This window comes from Carlito syrichta, unplaced genomic scaffold, assembly GCF_000164805.1.
Source record: "Carlito syrichta isolate Samal-C Ts95f unplaced genomic scaffold, Tarsius_syrichta-2.0.1 Scaffold305096, whole genome shotgun sequence".
Taxonomy (NCBI): domain Eukaryota; kingdom Metazoa; phylum Chordata; class Mammalia; order Primates; family Tarsiidae; genus Carlito; species Carlito syrichta.
Genome location: NW_007249192.1, coordinates 17,193 through 28,504, shown reverse-complemented (window position 1 = coordinate 28,504; position 11,312 = coordinate 17,193).

The window sequence follows — 11,312 nt, the reverse complement described above, 5'->3', positions numbered from 1 at the left end:
CTCGAACCTGCGGGCTCAGGCAATCCACTCACCTCAGCCTCCCAAAGGCGCGGGATGACAGGCTGAGCCACTGAGCCCGGCTAGCCTCAGTGTTCTTACTGGTAAACAAAAAAAAGAGAGGCTAATAACACATAATAAGTAGTTATTTCATGAGAAGGTAGTAAGAATAAAATAATATGTACAGGGCCAGGCACGGCAGCTCACGCCAGTAATCCCAGCACTTTTGGAGACTGAGGTGGGAAGATTGCTTGAGCCTAGGCATTCAAGACCAGCCTGGGCAACAGATCAAGGCCTCATCTCTGAAAAAAAAAAAAAAATTAGCTGGGCGTGGTGGCATGCCTGTAGTGTTGCTACTCGAGGAGGCTGAGGTGGGAGCCCAGGTGGTGGTTGAGGCTTCAGTGAGCAGTGATCGTGCCACTGCACTCCAGCCTGGGTGACAAGTGAGACCCTCACTCAGAAGAAAAGAGAGAGAGAGAGATTTTCTAGACACACATACACATATATACGTATGTATGTCTAGCATTCAGTCATTCAATAAAGGGTGGCAGCTGTTGTCTGTGGCTTTGTAGGGTTGCGTTGAGGGGTGCCCCAGAGCCTCCCTCCTGGTCCCTGGGGGACGTGACTTAAGTCGCTGCTCAAAGAACTGGGAAAACCCAGAGTCGTAGCTGAGAGGTGGCGCCTAATTGGCTGTCCCTTGTAAGGAGGGGCGCTGAGACCAGAGCAGCGCCACTAAGCGCTGCCTTCCAGCCCGGCCTCTCCCCGCCTGGATGCGGCACGTTTGGCCACCAGGGGGCGCTGCGGGAACTACCGTTTCCAGAAATCAGGTGGAGACCGGCCTTGCAGGTACTCTTGTGGCCTTTGCGTAACCCTGGAGTCCAGTCAATGTGGGATTTGTCGGGGTTCACCTGTGATCCACATTGCTGAAGGCCAGGCATGGAACCCCACGGCCAGAGGAGCCTCCAGGCTGCTCCCCGTTCTTCTCTCACCTGCATCCCCTCTGCAATAGAGGTGGCTGTACTCTCTGCCGGGTCCAGCCTCCCCAAGTGCTGCACCAAGGGCATCGCCTGGGCTTTCAGGGCTGGGCCGGTGTCCAAGAAACTGAACGCAGCAGGTGGCAGGCTGAGGCTGGCCTCCATTCTGAAGGCTGGGGGTTGAGGGGTTGGTGTCGGCGGCATGCCCCAGCTCCTCTGTGCCTCAAAGCTACGGGCTTCCCTCCCGGCACGTCTGCCCAAGCCAGCATCACCGCTGCTTCCTGTTTAGCTGGGCAAGCCTCAGCCAGGCTGGAGTCGCTCTAGAATCCCAGACTGTCAGCTGCCACCTCTAGTTTCCTCTGCCCCTCCTCTGGGGGCGTCCCCAACGCCTGATGTCCCTCAATGGGCGGAGCATCACAGGAGCTGTTTACTTGGGCAGGTCTCAGCCAGGCTGGAGTCAGCCTGGAATCCCAGATCGTCTATGACACCCCGGTTCACTGCCCCAACCCCGCAGATTGTCCCCACTTCTGGATGCCCCACCACTCTTTCTCTGTACGCTTTATGTTCAGGGAAGCAGCACCAGAAAACCCAAGAGGCTTCCTACCGGGAGTCAAGGGTCCTAGGTCCTACAGGGGTGTGTCCTAGTGCGCTGCTCTGAAGCTTCCCCACACATGCTTTCTGGCTCTGGCCTCCCTCTGGCATGCCTATCGCTTTGTTTATGCCCGTCAACATGTGTTTACAGGCCCCATGTTACACTGAGATATTGTGAAGCAGTGTTTCTTGCTGGTAATGAAAACAAAGGCCTCGGAGCATCTTAAAAAATGTCAAGCCGGGCTCGGTGGCTCAGCCTGTAATCCTGGGCTTTGGGAGGCTGAGGTGAGTGGATGGCCTGAGCCCCAGGGTTCGAGACCCGCCTGGGCAACTTGGCGAGCCCTCATCTCTACAATAAATAAAAAAAATTAGCCGGGCGTGGTAGTGCGCGCCTGTAGTTCCAGCTACTTGAAAGGCTGGGGCAGAAGGATCGCCGGAGCCCAGCAGGTCAAGGCAGCGGTGGCCGGGAGCGGCCACTGCACTCCAGTCTGGGCGACAGAGTGAGACTCCAACTCAAAAAAAGAAAGAAAAAAAAAAGAAATGTCTGCTGTGCTCAGCGAGTGAAGGCCTCTTGTTTAGTGCCAAGCTTGTCTATTATCTGCTCCCACAGTGTCTGGAAACAGTCTTGGGTTGTCACTGGAAATTTGGGTCTGGCATCACTCTGCAGCCTTTTGCAGGTAGTGTCTTGGGTAGACCCAGGTCTTGAGGTTGACCCGACTGGGTCCAATGCAACTTGGTAACTTACTAGCTGTGTGTCCTTGGGCAAGTTATTTAATTTTTCTGAGCCTCGGTTTTATCATCCATACAATGGGAACGAAAGAAGCAATTCAAAGAGATTTTTTGAGACTTCACTGAGAAAGTATATTTAGTAGGCATGTAAGAGGCGCTAATAAACATTGACTGGGATTATTAGTAAAAGCAAATACTTTTTTTTTTTGAGTAGGAGTCTCACTCTGTTGCCCAGGCTGGAGTGCAGTGGCATGCTCATGGCCACTGCAGCCTCGACCTCCTGGGTTTGGGTGATTCATTCACCTCAGTCTTCCAAGTGGTTGGAACCACAGGTGCGTGCCACCTCACCTGGCTAATTTTTTGATTTATTATAGAGATGAGATCTTGCCAAGTTGCCCAGGCTGGTTTTGAACCCCTGGGTTCAGGCAATCCTCTCGCCTATGTCTCCCAAAGTGCTGGGATTATAGGCATGAGCCACTGCACCTGGCAAAAGCAAATACTTTAAAGAGAATATAGGTCTTTCCTAAACATTACTGTCATACCTAAATTGGCTGTCAAGCAGTTATTGTGACCAAGTGCAGTGGCTCACACTTATGATCCCAGCACTTTGGGAGGCGAAGGCGAGAGGATTGCCTGAACCCACAGGTTCAGAATCAGCCTGGGCAACATGATGAGATGTCGTTTCTACAATTAAAAAAAAAAATAGCCCAGTGTGGTGGCGCATACCTGTAGTTCCAGCCACTTGGAAGGCTGAAGTGGAAGAATTGCCTGAACCCAGTAGATCAAGGTTGTGGTGGCTGTGAGTGTGCCACTGCATTCCAGTCTGGGCGACAGAGTGAGACTCTGACTCAAAAAAAAAAAAGTTATTGTGGCCAGGCATGGAGGCTTACGCCTGTAATCCCAGCACCTTGGGAGGCCAGGATGGGAGGATTGCTTGAGCAACATAGGGAGACCATCTCTATGGGGGGGTGGGAGGAGGAGTTGTTGCTGTAGTTATTTCCTTAAGTAACCCAGTAGCAGAGGCTGGGGGAGGGTTATTCCAGGGTGTAGGGGAGACCTGGGCTGCCACTTGCCACCTAGGCATGACCTGCACTCTCAGAAACAAAGCAGGACATTTTTTTCCAGCCTCTGCTGGCTTGAGGTGGAGCTGAGCCCTCTGTCTGGGTAGGCCGAGGCGGCCGAGTTGGCCAAGGGTAGCAGAGAGAGGACTGTTCTCAGAACAATGAGGCGAAAGGCCCCCAGCCAAGTGAGATCAAATCTCAGAAAATACCTGCGTTGGGAGGGCCGCAGGTGAAGACTCGAAGGGATGAGCCCGCATCACTTCTGCTTCTGCTTACTGGGGCAGGTCTCTGCCAGGCTGGAGTCGCCCTGGGATCCCAGATTGTGGGTGGCTACCCCTAGCTTCCTCTGCCCCTCCTCTCGGGGCGAGCGGGGGCGTCCTAAATATGAGACCCGAGCACCCAGAGAACTGCCGAGGGTCCCGGGCGAGGGAGCGGCAGAGCCAGGCGCAGCCTGAAGTGGGTGCACGTTTCCCAAGAGCTCGCGTGGGCACAGCGCTCGTCCCAAGCTTTTCACGTACGCGGGGGTTTAATATCCAAAATGAGTCCCGCGGAACGGCACTTGCGTGAAGTGTGAACTTTGTCTGTTTTGCTCACTGCGGAATTTCACGCAAGTGAGTGGCATGTATTAGACAGCGGATACAAGTTTGGTGAAAGAATGGACCCTGTGAGGCACAGGATGCTGTCGTCAGAGGAGGGAATTCAAAGGCAGAGGGTGAAGTGACTCTCCCGTGGTCCCCCTCTGCCTGGTAAAGGGCGAAGTCAGGATTCGAACCTGGGCCATGGCGAGAGGCTGCCTGCCAGCCCCAAGGTCTTGCCTTTGCTCCTTCTTGCTCTTTGTTTCTGTCTCTCTTCCTTTCTTTGAGTTGGGGTCTCACTCTGTCACCCAAGATGGAGTGCAGTGGCACCATCACAGCTCTCCACGACCTTGAACTCCTGGGCTCAGGCCATCTTTCTGCCTCAGCCTCCTGGGTAGCAGGGACTACAGGCGTGTACCACCACGCCCTCCTAATTTTCTGGTAGAGATGAGGTCTCACTATGTTGCCTAGGCTGGTCTCAAACTCCTGGGCTCAGGCAATCCTTTTGTCTCCACCACCCGATGTGCTGGGATTACAGGTTTGAACCACTGTTCCTGGCCCTATTTTTAATTTTTTGAGGAACCTCCTTACTGTTTTCTATGGTGACTGCACCATGGAGTGAGACCTCATCTCTATATAAAATTAAAAAAAAAATTAGTTGGGTGTGGTGGCACATGCCAGCTACTCAGAAGGCAGGGGTGGAAGGATCACCTGAGCCCGGGCGGTTGAGGCTGCAGCGAGCCATGATTGTGCCACTGCACTTCAGCCTGGTGACAGTTAGACCCCAACTCAAAAAACAAACAGAAATTAAAACTAGAACTACCATTTGACTAGCACTTCCACTTGAATATACATTCAAAAGAATTAAGGTAAGATCTCAAAGCGATATTACCGCTCTCTTGATCACTGTAGCATTACTCACAATAGCCACGATATGGAAACAGCCTCAAAGTTCATCAACAGATGAATGGATAACAAACATGTGGCTCAGATGTACAGTGGAATATTATTCAGTCTTAAAAAGAAGGGAATCCTGCAGTCTGTGACACCTTGATGAGTCTGGAGGACATTATGCTTAGTGAAATTAGCCAGTCACTGAAGAACAAATATCCCATGATTCCACTTAGACGAGGTATCCAAAATAGGCAAACTCATAGAAACAGGAAGTAGAAGATGGTTGCTGGGGCTGGGGGAAAGAGGGAGTGGGCGCTGCTATTCAAAGGGTGTAAAGTTTCAGCTATACAGGGTGATTCAGTTCCAGAGATCTGCTTGCAATGTTGTGCTTATAGTTACTAGTACCTGACTGTGCACTCAAAAATTTGTTAAGAGGGCAGATGTCATGTTAAGTATTATTATCATAACTTTTTTTTTTTTTTTTGAGTTGGAATCTCATTCTGTTGCCCAGGCTGGAGTGCAGTGGCACGCTCACGGCTACTGCAGTCTCAACTTGCTGGGCTCAGGCCATCCTTCCACCTCAGCCTTCCAAGTAGCTGGAACTCCAGGCATGTGCTATCACACCCGAATAATTTTTTGATTTATTGTAGAGAAGAGGTCTCTCTATGTTGCTCAGGCTGGCCTAAAATCCCTGGGATCAGGCAATCCTCTCGCCTCCACCACCCAAAGTATTGGGATTATAGGCATGAGCCACCAGGCCTGGCATCACAACTTTTTTAAAAGAAACTTTAAAGTATCACCTATTTGTTTATATATCTGCATATCCCTAAATTCATACAAATAACAGAATATTAATATAGCTTTTATTAAAATCTGTCACAAAAATAATATTCTAAGGGAGTAAAATTAGAATTTGGGTCTGTCATGTAAAATAATTTAGTTATTTTACACCCAGATTAGAAATTCTTTTTTTCACCAAATTATTCTGTTAACTCTCAGTGCTTTTCACACACTCTTAAATCTTTTTTTTTTTTTTTTGAGTTGGAGTCTCACTCGGTTGCCCTGACTGGAGTGCAGTGGCCATTCTCGGCCACCGCAGCCTCACCTGCTGGGCTCCGGCAATCCTTCCGCCTCAGCTTCCCGAGTAGCCGGAATTACAGGCATGTGCTACCACGCCCGGCTGATTTTTTGATTTATTGTAGAGGTGAGGTCTCGCTGCCCAGGCGGGTCTTGAACCTGCAGGCTCAGGCAATCCACTTACCTCAGCCTCCCAAAGGCGCGGGATTACAGGCTGAGCCACCGAGCCTGGCTCTTAAATCATTTTGTTAGAAATTCCCTTGGATAGCCTTGACCTAATTTTTTTGTTCATATCTTAAAATGCTATCACAGACTTAAATTCACTCTTAAAATATAGACCACTCCAAAAATTGTCATCTCGGATGGCTGAAATAAATGTCCTCACCTGGGCCTGCCAGCTGGCAAAATGTAAAAGATTAAGTGGGTATACCCATAGTGGATGCACTTTTGGGGAATCTGTGAATTTGGAATGCTTTGGAAATCAAGACTTTTCTAACCTCAACAAAAACCTGTAAAAATTGGATGACGGGGCCAGGCATGGTGGCTCACGCCTGTAATCCCAGCACTTTAGGAGGCTGGGATGGGAGGATTGCTTAAGTCCAGGAATTCGAGACCAGCCTGGGCAACATAGTAAGAGTCTGTTTCTATAAAAAAAAATTAAAAAGTTAGCTGGGCATGGTGGCACACACCTGTAGTCCCAGCTACTTGGGAGGTTGAGGTGGGAGGATCTCCTGAGTCCAGAGGGTTGTGGCTGTGGTAGAGCTGTGATCGTGCCGTTGCACTCCAGCCTGGGCGACAGAGTGAGACCTCTATTCAAAACAAAGAAAAAGAATTGATGACAGTTTACAAATAAGACTTGTAGTTGCTTTGCTGTTGCCTAAGGAAATAGCTATAATAAACGCAGACTGTCATTCACAGCACAAAGACTCAGAGTCTCTAGGAATTCTGTGGCTGACCAATGGGCCAGCTCAAACAGCTTTTGCCAAGATCATTGCTCCTGGAATCTCATGGAAAAGAGAGGCCTTGGAGGGCTTCAAAGAAGCTATTTTTAACTGTTGGAGACAAACCCCTGATTCAAAAAAGCAGAAAAGTGGAAAAGTTTGGATGCTCATTGCATAGAGTATTTGGTGCTCTCAGATGGCTAACTCACAGTGACAGGTTAAAAAGCCAAAATGGAGTTTAGCAAAAATGCTTTGTGATATTATTCATGATAGCAGGGACACGCTGGCAACAATATTAAACTGACATTGGCAGGATAATTTTTGAGCTATTCCTAGGGATGTTTTTAAAACCTGTTCTGCAAAGCACGCAGTGGCTCATGCATGTAATTCCAGCACGTTGGGAGGCGGAGGTGAGAGGAGCGCTTGAGCCCACAGGTTCAAGACCAGCCTGGGAAACATGGTGAGACCTCATCTCTACAATAAACCAAAAAAATTAGCTGGTGGCGCACGTCTGTGGTTCCAGCTATTTGGAAGGCCAAGGCAGAAGGATCACCTGAGCCCAGCAGGTTGAGGCTGCGGTGGCCCTGAATGTGCTACTGGACTCCAGCCTGGGCGATGGAGTGAGACTCCGACTCAAAAAAATAAAATAAAATAAAATAAAATAAAACCTGTTATACTGTCAGTGATGCAATCTTAGTAAATGTCAAGGCGAGAAATGGAGAAGAACCAAGTTCTCGAGGGCCCTTCAAACCCCCAATGGACTTTATACAAGTACCTCCTGCGGTGGATTATAAATATGTTCTGATTGTTTTGTTTTGTTTTGCTTTCTCAGAGTGAATTAAAGTTTTTCCTTTCCAGAGAGCCATGGCTCTAACTGTAGCAAAATTTTTTGCTTGATTTTGTTTTCCAAGCTGGGAATTTCCACTTCTCTCTAATAATGAAAAAGACATTCATCTTAATGGTATTGTTATTAAGGAACTCTGTAAAGTCTGCCTTTTACCCAAAACTTTACTGTCCTTATCATCCACAGCCCTCAAGAAAAATAGAGAACTAATGAGATTGTAAAGCTAAAATTAACAAATTCCTATACCTAAAATATTACCATTAGCTTTAATGTGTATAAAATCAATCACCCCAGTCCGGGACCCACAGGTTTTCTCCTTATGAATTAATAAGAGGCCAAGCCAGGCGTGATGGCAAACACCTGCAGCCCCAGCTACTTGGGAGGCTGAGGCAGGAGAATCACTTGAGCCTAGGAGTTCCAGGCTGCAGTATGCTATGACCTTACCTGTGAACAGCCACACTCCAGCCTGGGGATATAGCAAGACCTCCCCCTGCTGCTCCTCACCTGAGAGAGGCTGGCCTCTGTGTTTAACAATTTCACCCCCAACCTTAGATTCTCTCCTATTGCAATTACAATAAGATATGATTAGGAATTGCAAGGGACTCATACAATACCCCCAGCTTTATCATCAACAGATATAAGCCGCATTTCCAGAATAATTACCAGTGATCAACAACAGGAGATTTAGTGTTCTGGAAAAGACCGAAGAAAAGCTGCCCTTGAGCTTTGATGAAAAGGACCTTATCAGATACTTACTGCTAACAACTGACACAGCAGCAAAACTCCAAAGTACTGATTCTTGGATTAATATTTCCCAGCTTAAAAGATACACCATACTTCCCCCCAGAATCCACTGGAAATCCCAAGCTTAGGTTCTTAGATATCCCCCAGAAGATGTTGGCTTCAGGGGTGGACAGCTTCTGCCCAAGACTTTGGGTCAAGATTAACATTCCAACTCAACACCCTCTCCTGTTACTTCATGTTTTAGTCCACTTTGAAGTCATCTAAAATGTGAATATTATCTCTTTTATTTTCATCCTGTTACCTTGGACTTCCTAGTTCCCATCTACCACTTAGGAGAAAACAATATTTTCTTCAGACCATTGCTGCTTCTCTGCATCTAAAAACCTGCTAACAAAAATTTAGTAGCTGTTCTTTTAAAAGGTTTATAAGGCAACTTCCCCTTAACGAGCTCCTTATGGCAATTATATTTCCCTCACATCATTAATCCCAACCTTCAGTCAAAAATTGAGCCTTGACTTTATGCCACCAAAAATGCTTCTGCCAAGGCCATTACAAGGCCAACACACCAGGACCAACTTGGGGCTATCCTGGCTGCCACAGGTGCTTGCTTTCTTCAGAGACACCTGAGCCCACTTTGCAGGAACTGTTTAATTCTACTCAAGGTTTCTGTCCATCTCGAGGAAAACAGAAATGACTCCCTCTTGTTGTAATAAATGGTACTTAATTCCAGTGTAATCTGTGAGTCACTAAAATACTATTTCTTATGTGCTATCGGGCCTGTATTGTCCACTGCACATTAATTTACCCTGTGATTTAACGAATTGTCAAAGATTGCTAGATATTTAAAACTACAGCCAGGCGAGGTGGCTCATGCTTGTAATCCCGCACTTTGGGAGGCTGAGGCAAGAGGATTGCTTGAGCCTGGGTGTCTGAAATCAGCCTGGGCAACATAACGAGACCTCATCTCTACAAAATAATTTAAAAACTAGCTGGATGTGGTGGAGCATGCCTGTAGTCCCAGCTTCTCGGGAGGCTGAGGTGGAAGGATCGCCTGAACCCAGGAGGTCGAGGTTGTGGTGAGCTGTGATTGTGCCACTGCACTCCAGCCTGGGCGACAGAGTGAGCCCCTGATTCAAAAAATAAAAAATAAAATAAAAAAATAAAATAAAACTACCATCCCGCCAGGAAATCATGTTTTCTTAAAAAGGATATCCAGAAGCTTCCAAAATAAGGAAAGTACAGATAATTTGGGAGAAAATTCAGGAGGGATAACTGATTTCTTTGTCTTACAGACTACAATTCCCACAGAAGAAATAAAAGAATAAGATACATGCAGCCAAACTGGCAAAATTGAAGGGGGAAACAGACAATTCTACATTAACAACAGAAGACTTCAACACCATACCCTCAGTTCTGGAAGGAAGGAGACAGAAGAAAAGGCAATACAGTACGTGAATCTGCGAGATCTCACAGACAGCAAAAGCGACCGGACAACAGCAGCTTCCTATGCTTCTCCATGACACCACCTCCCAGTCCCCCTGGTCCCCATAGCTCCTTTCTGCCATTCACAGACCCGTGTCGTCCACTGTGGGTGCCTCTTGGCCTGTGGACCCTGCTCTGGGGAGCTGCTGGTCCAATCCTTCCCCTGCTTCTGCAGGGCTGTCACCTCCTTCTGAGGAAGCCACCTCGTCCTGGGCCCTTCTCCCAGCCCCTCAGAGGCCTCAGCCCAGCATGAGAGGCTTCTTTCTCCTGCTCTCAGCCTCTCTCCCTCTCTACCGCTCAGTGTAGAAAAACACTAAGATGTGCCCCTTGTTTTCAAAAATCTCTCTCCTGCTGATCCTACCTGACTTCTAGTCTTTAGTGGCCAAACTACAGTCTCCTTGAAGGATTGTCTTATTCACAATGCCTGGAATATGGTAGCATTTCAACAACTGGTTTTTAGTGGTGACCAATTGGGTGAGTACTAATGTAACGATATCTGTTCTATGTTTTGTAACATTACTATTCTAATAATGTTGCTATATGCTAATGTATTGCTAGCTTTCTTAAAAAATCATTTTCTTGCCAGGCTTGGAGGCTCAGCCTGTAATCCCAATGCTTTGGGAGACCGAGGTGAGTGGATTGCCTGAGCCCGCGGGTTCGAGACCCGCCTGGGCAACTTGGTGAGACCTCATCTCTACAATAAATAAAAAAATTAGCCAGGCGTGGTGGTGTGGGCCTGTAGTTCTGGCTACTTGGAAGGCTGAGGCGGAAGGATCGCCGGAGCCCAGGAGGTCGAGGCTGTATTCAGAATCCAAGCACTTGTGAGTATGTGTGGTGTCATTGCCTTGCTATGGAAAAACGTACCCCAGAATCCATCTTGACAAAGAGACCACTTCCTGAGCCTGGATTCGGTCTCAGAGCTGAGGAACTGGCCCATCTGAACCGCCTGGGAGCATCTACAGCAAAGACGGAGCTCTGCCAGCCTCAGAGACACAGTGCCCAAGCTCCGCCACGCAGCAGAGGCGAGCACCGCATCCGACTTCCATGACTTCACGGGGACGAAGCGCTGAGTGACACCCCGCCCGTCCCAGGGCCCGCGGGAACGCGGCACGGAGCGATGCCAGGAGCGGAGGGCAAGGAAGGAGAGCTTTGCTCTTTTAGGATGTGGCCTGTATCCCAAGGGCACGGCCAAGCCCCAGTGAATCCAGCAGGGGTCTGCATGGGGGCGGGGCTGCGGAAGCAGGAGAGCCCGAGCCCTGCACTGCGCTTCTGGGCGCCGGGACCCGACACCCCGATTCCCAGGAGTTAGGAGGCTGCGGTGGCTCTCACACCTCCCGGCCAACAGGGCGCAGCCGCCCGGCTCCGGGCCCCTGGCGCCTGCGGATCTCCGGGGACGCGGCGGA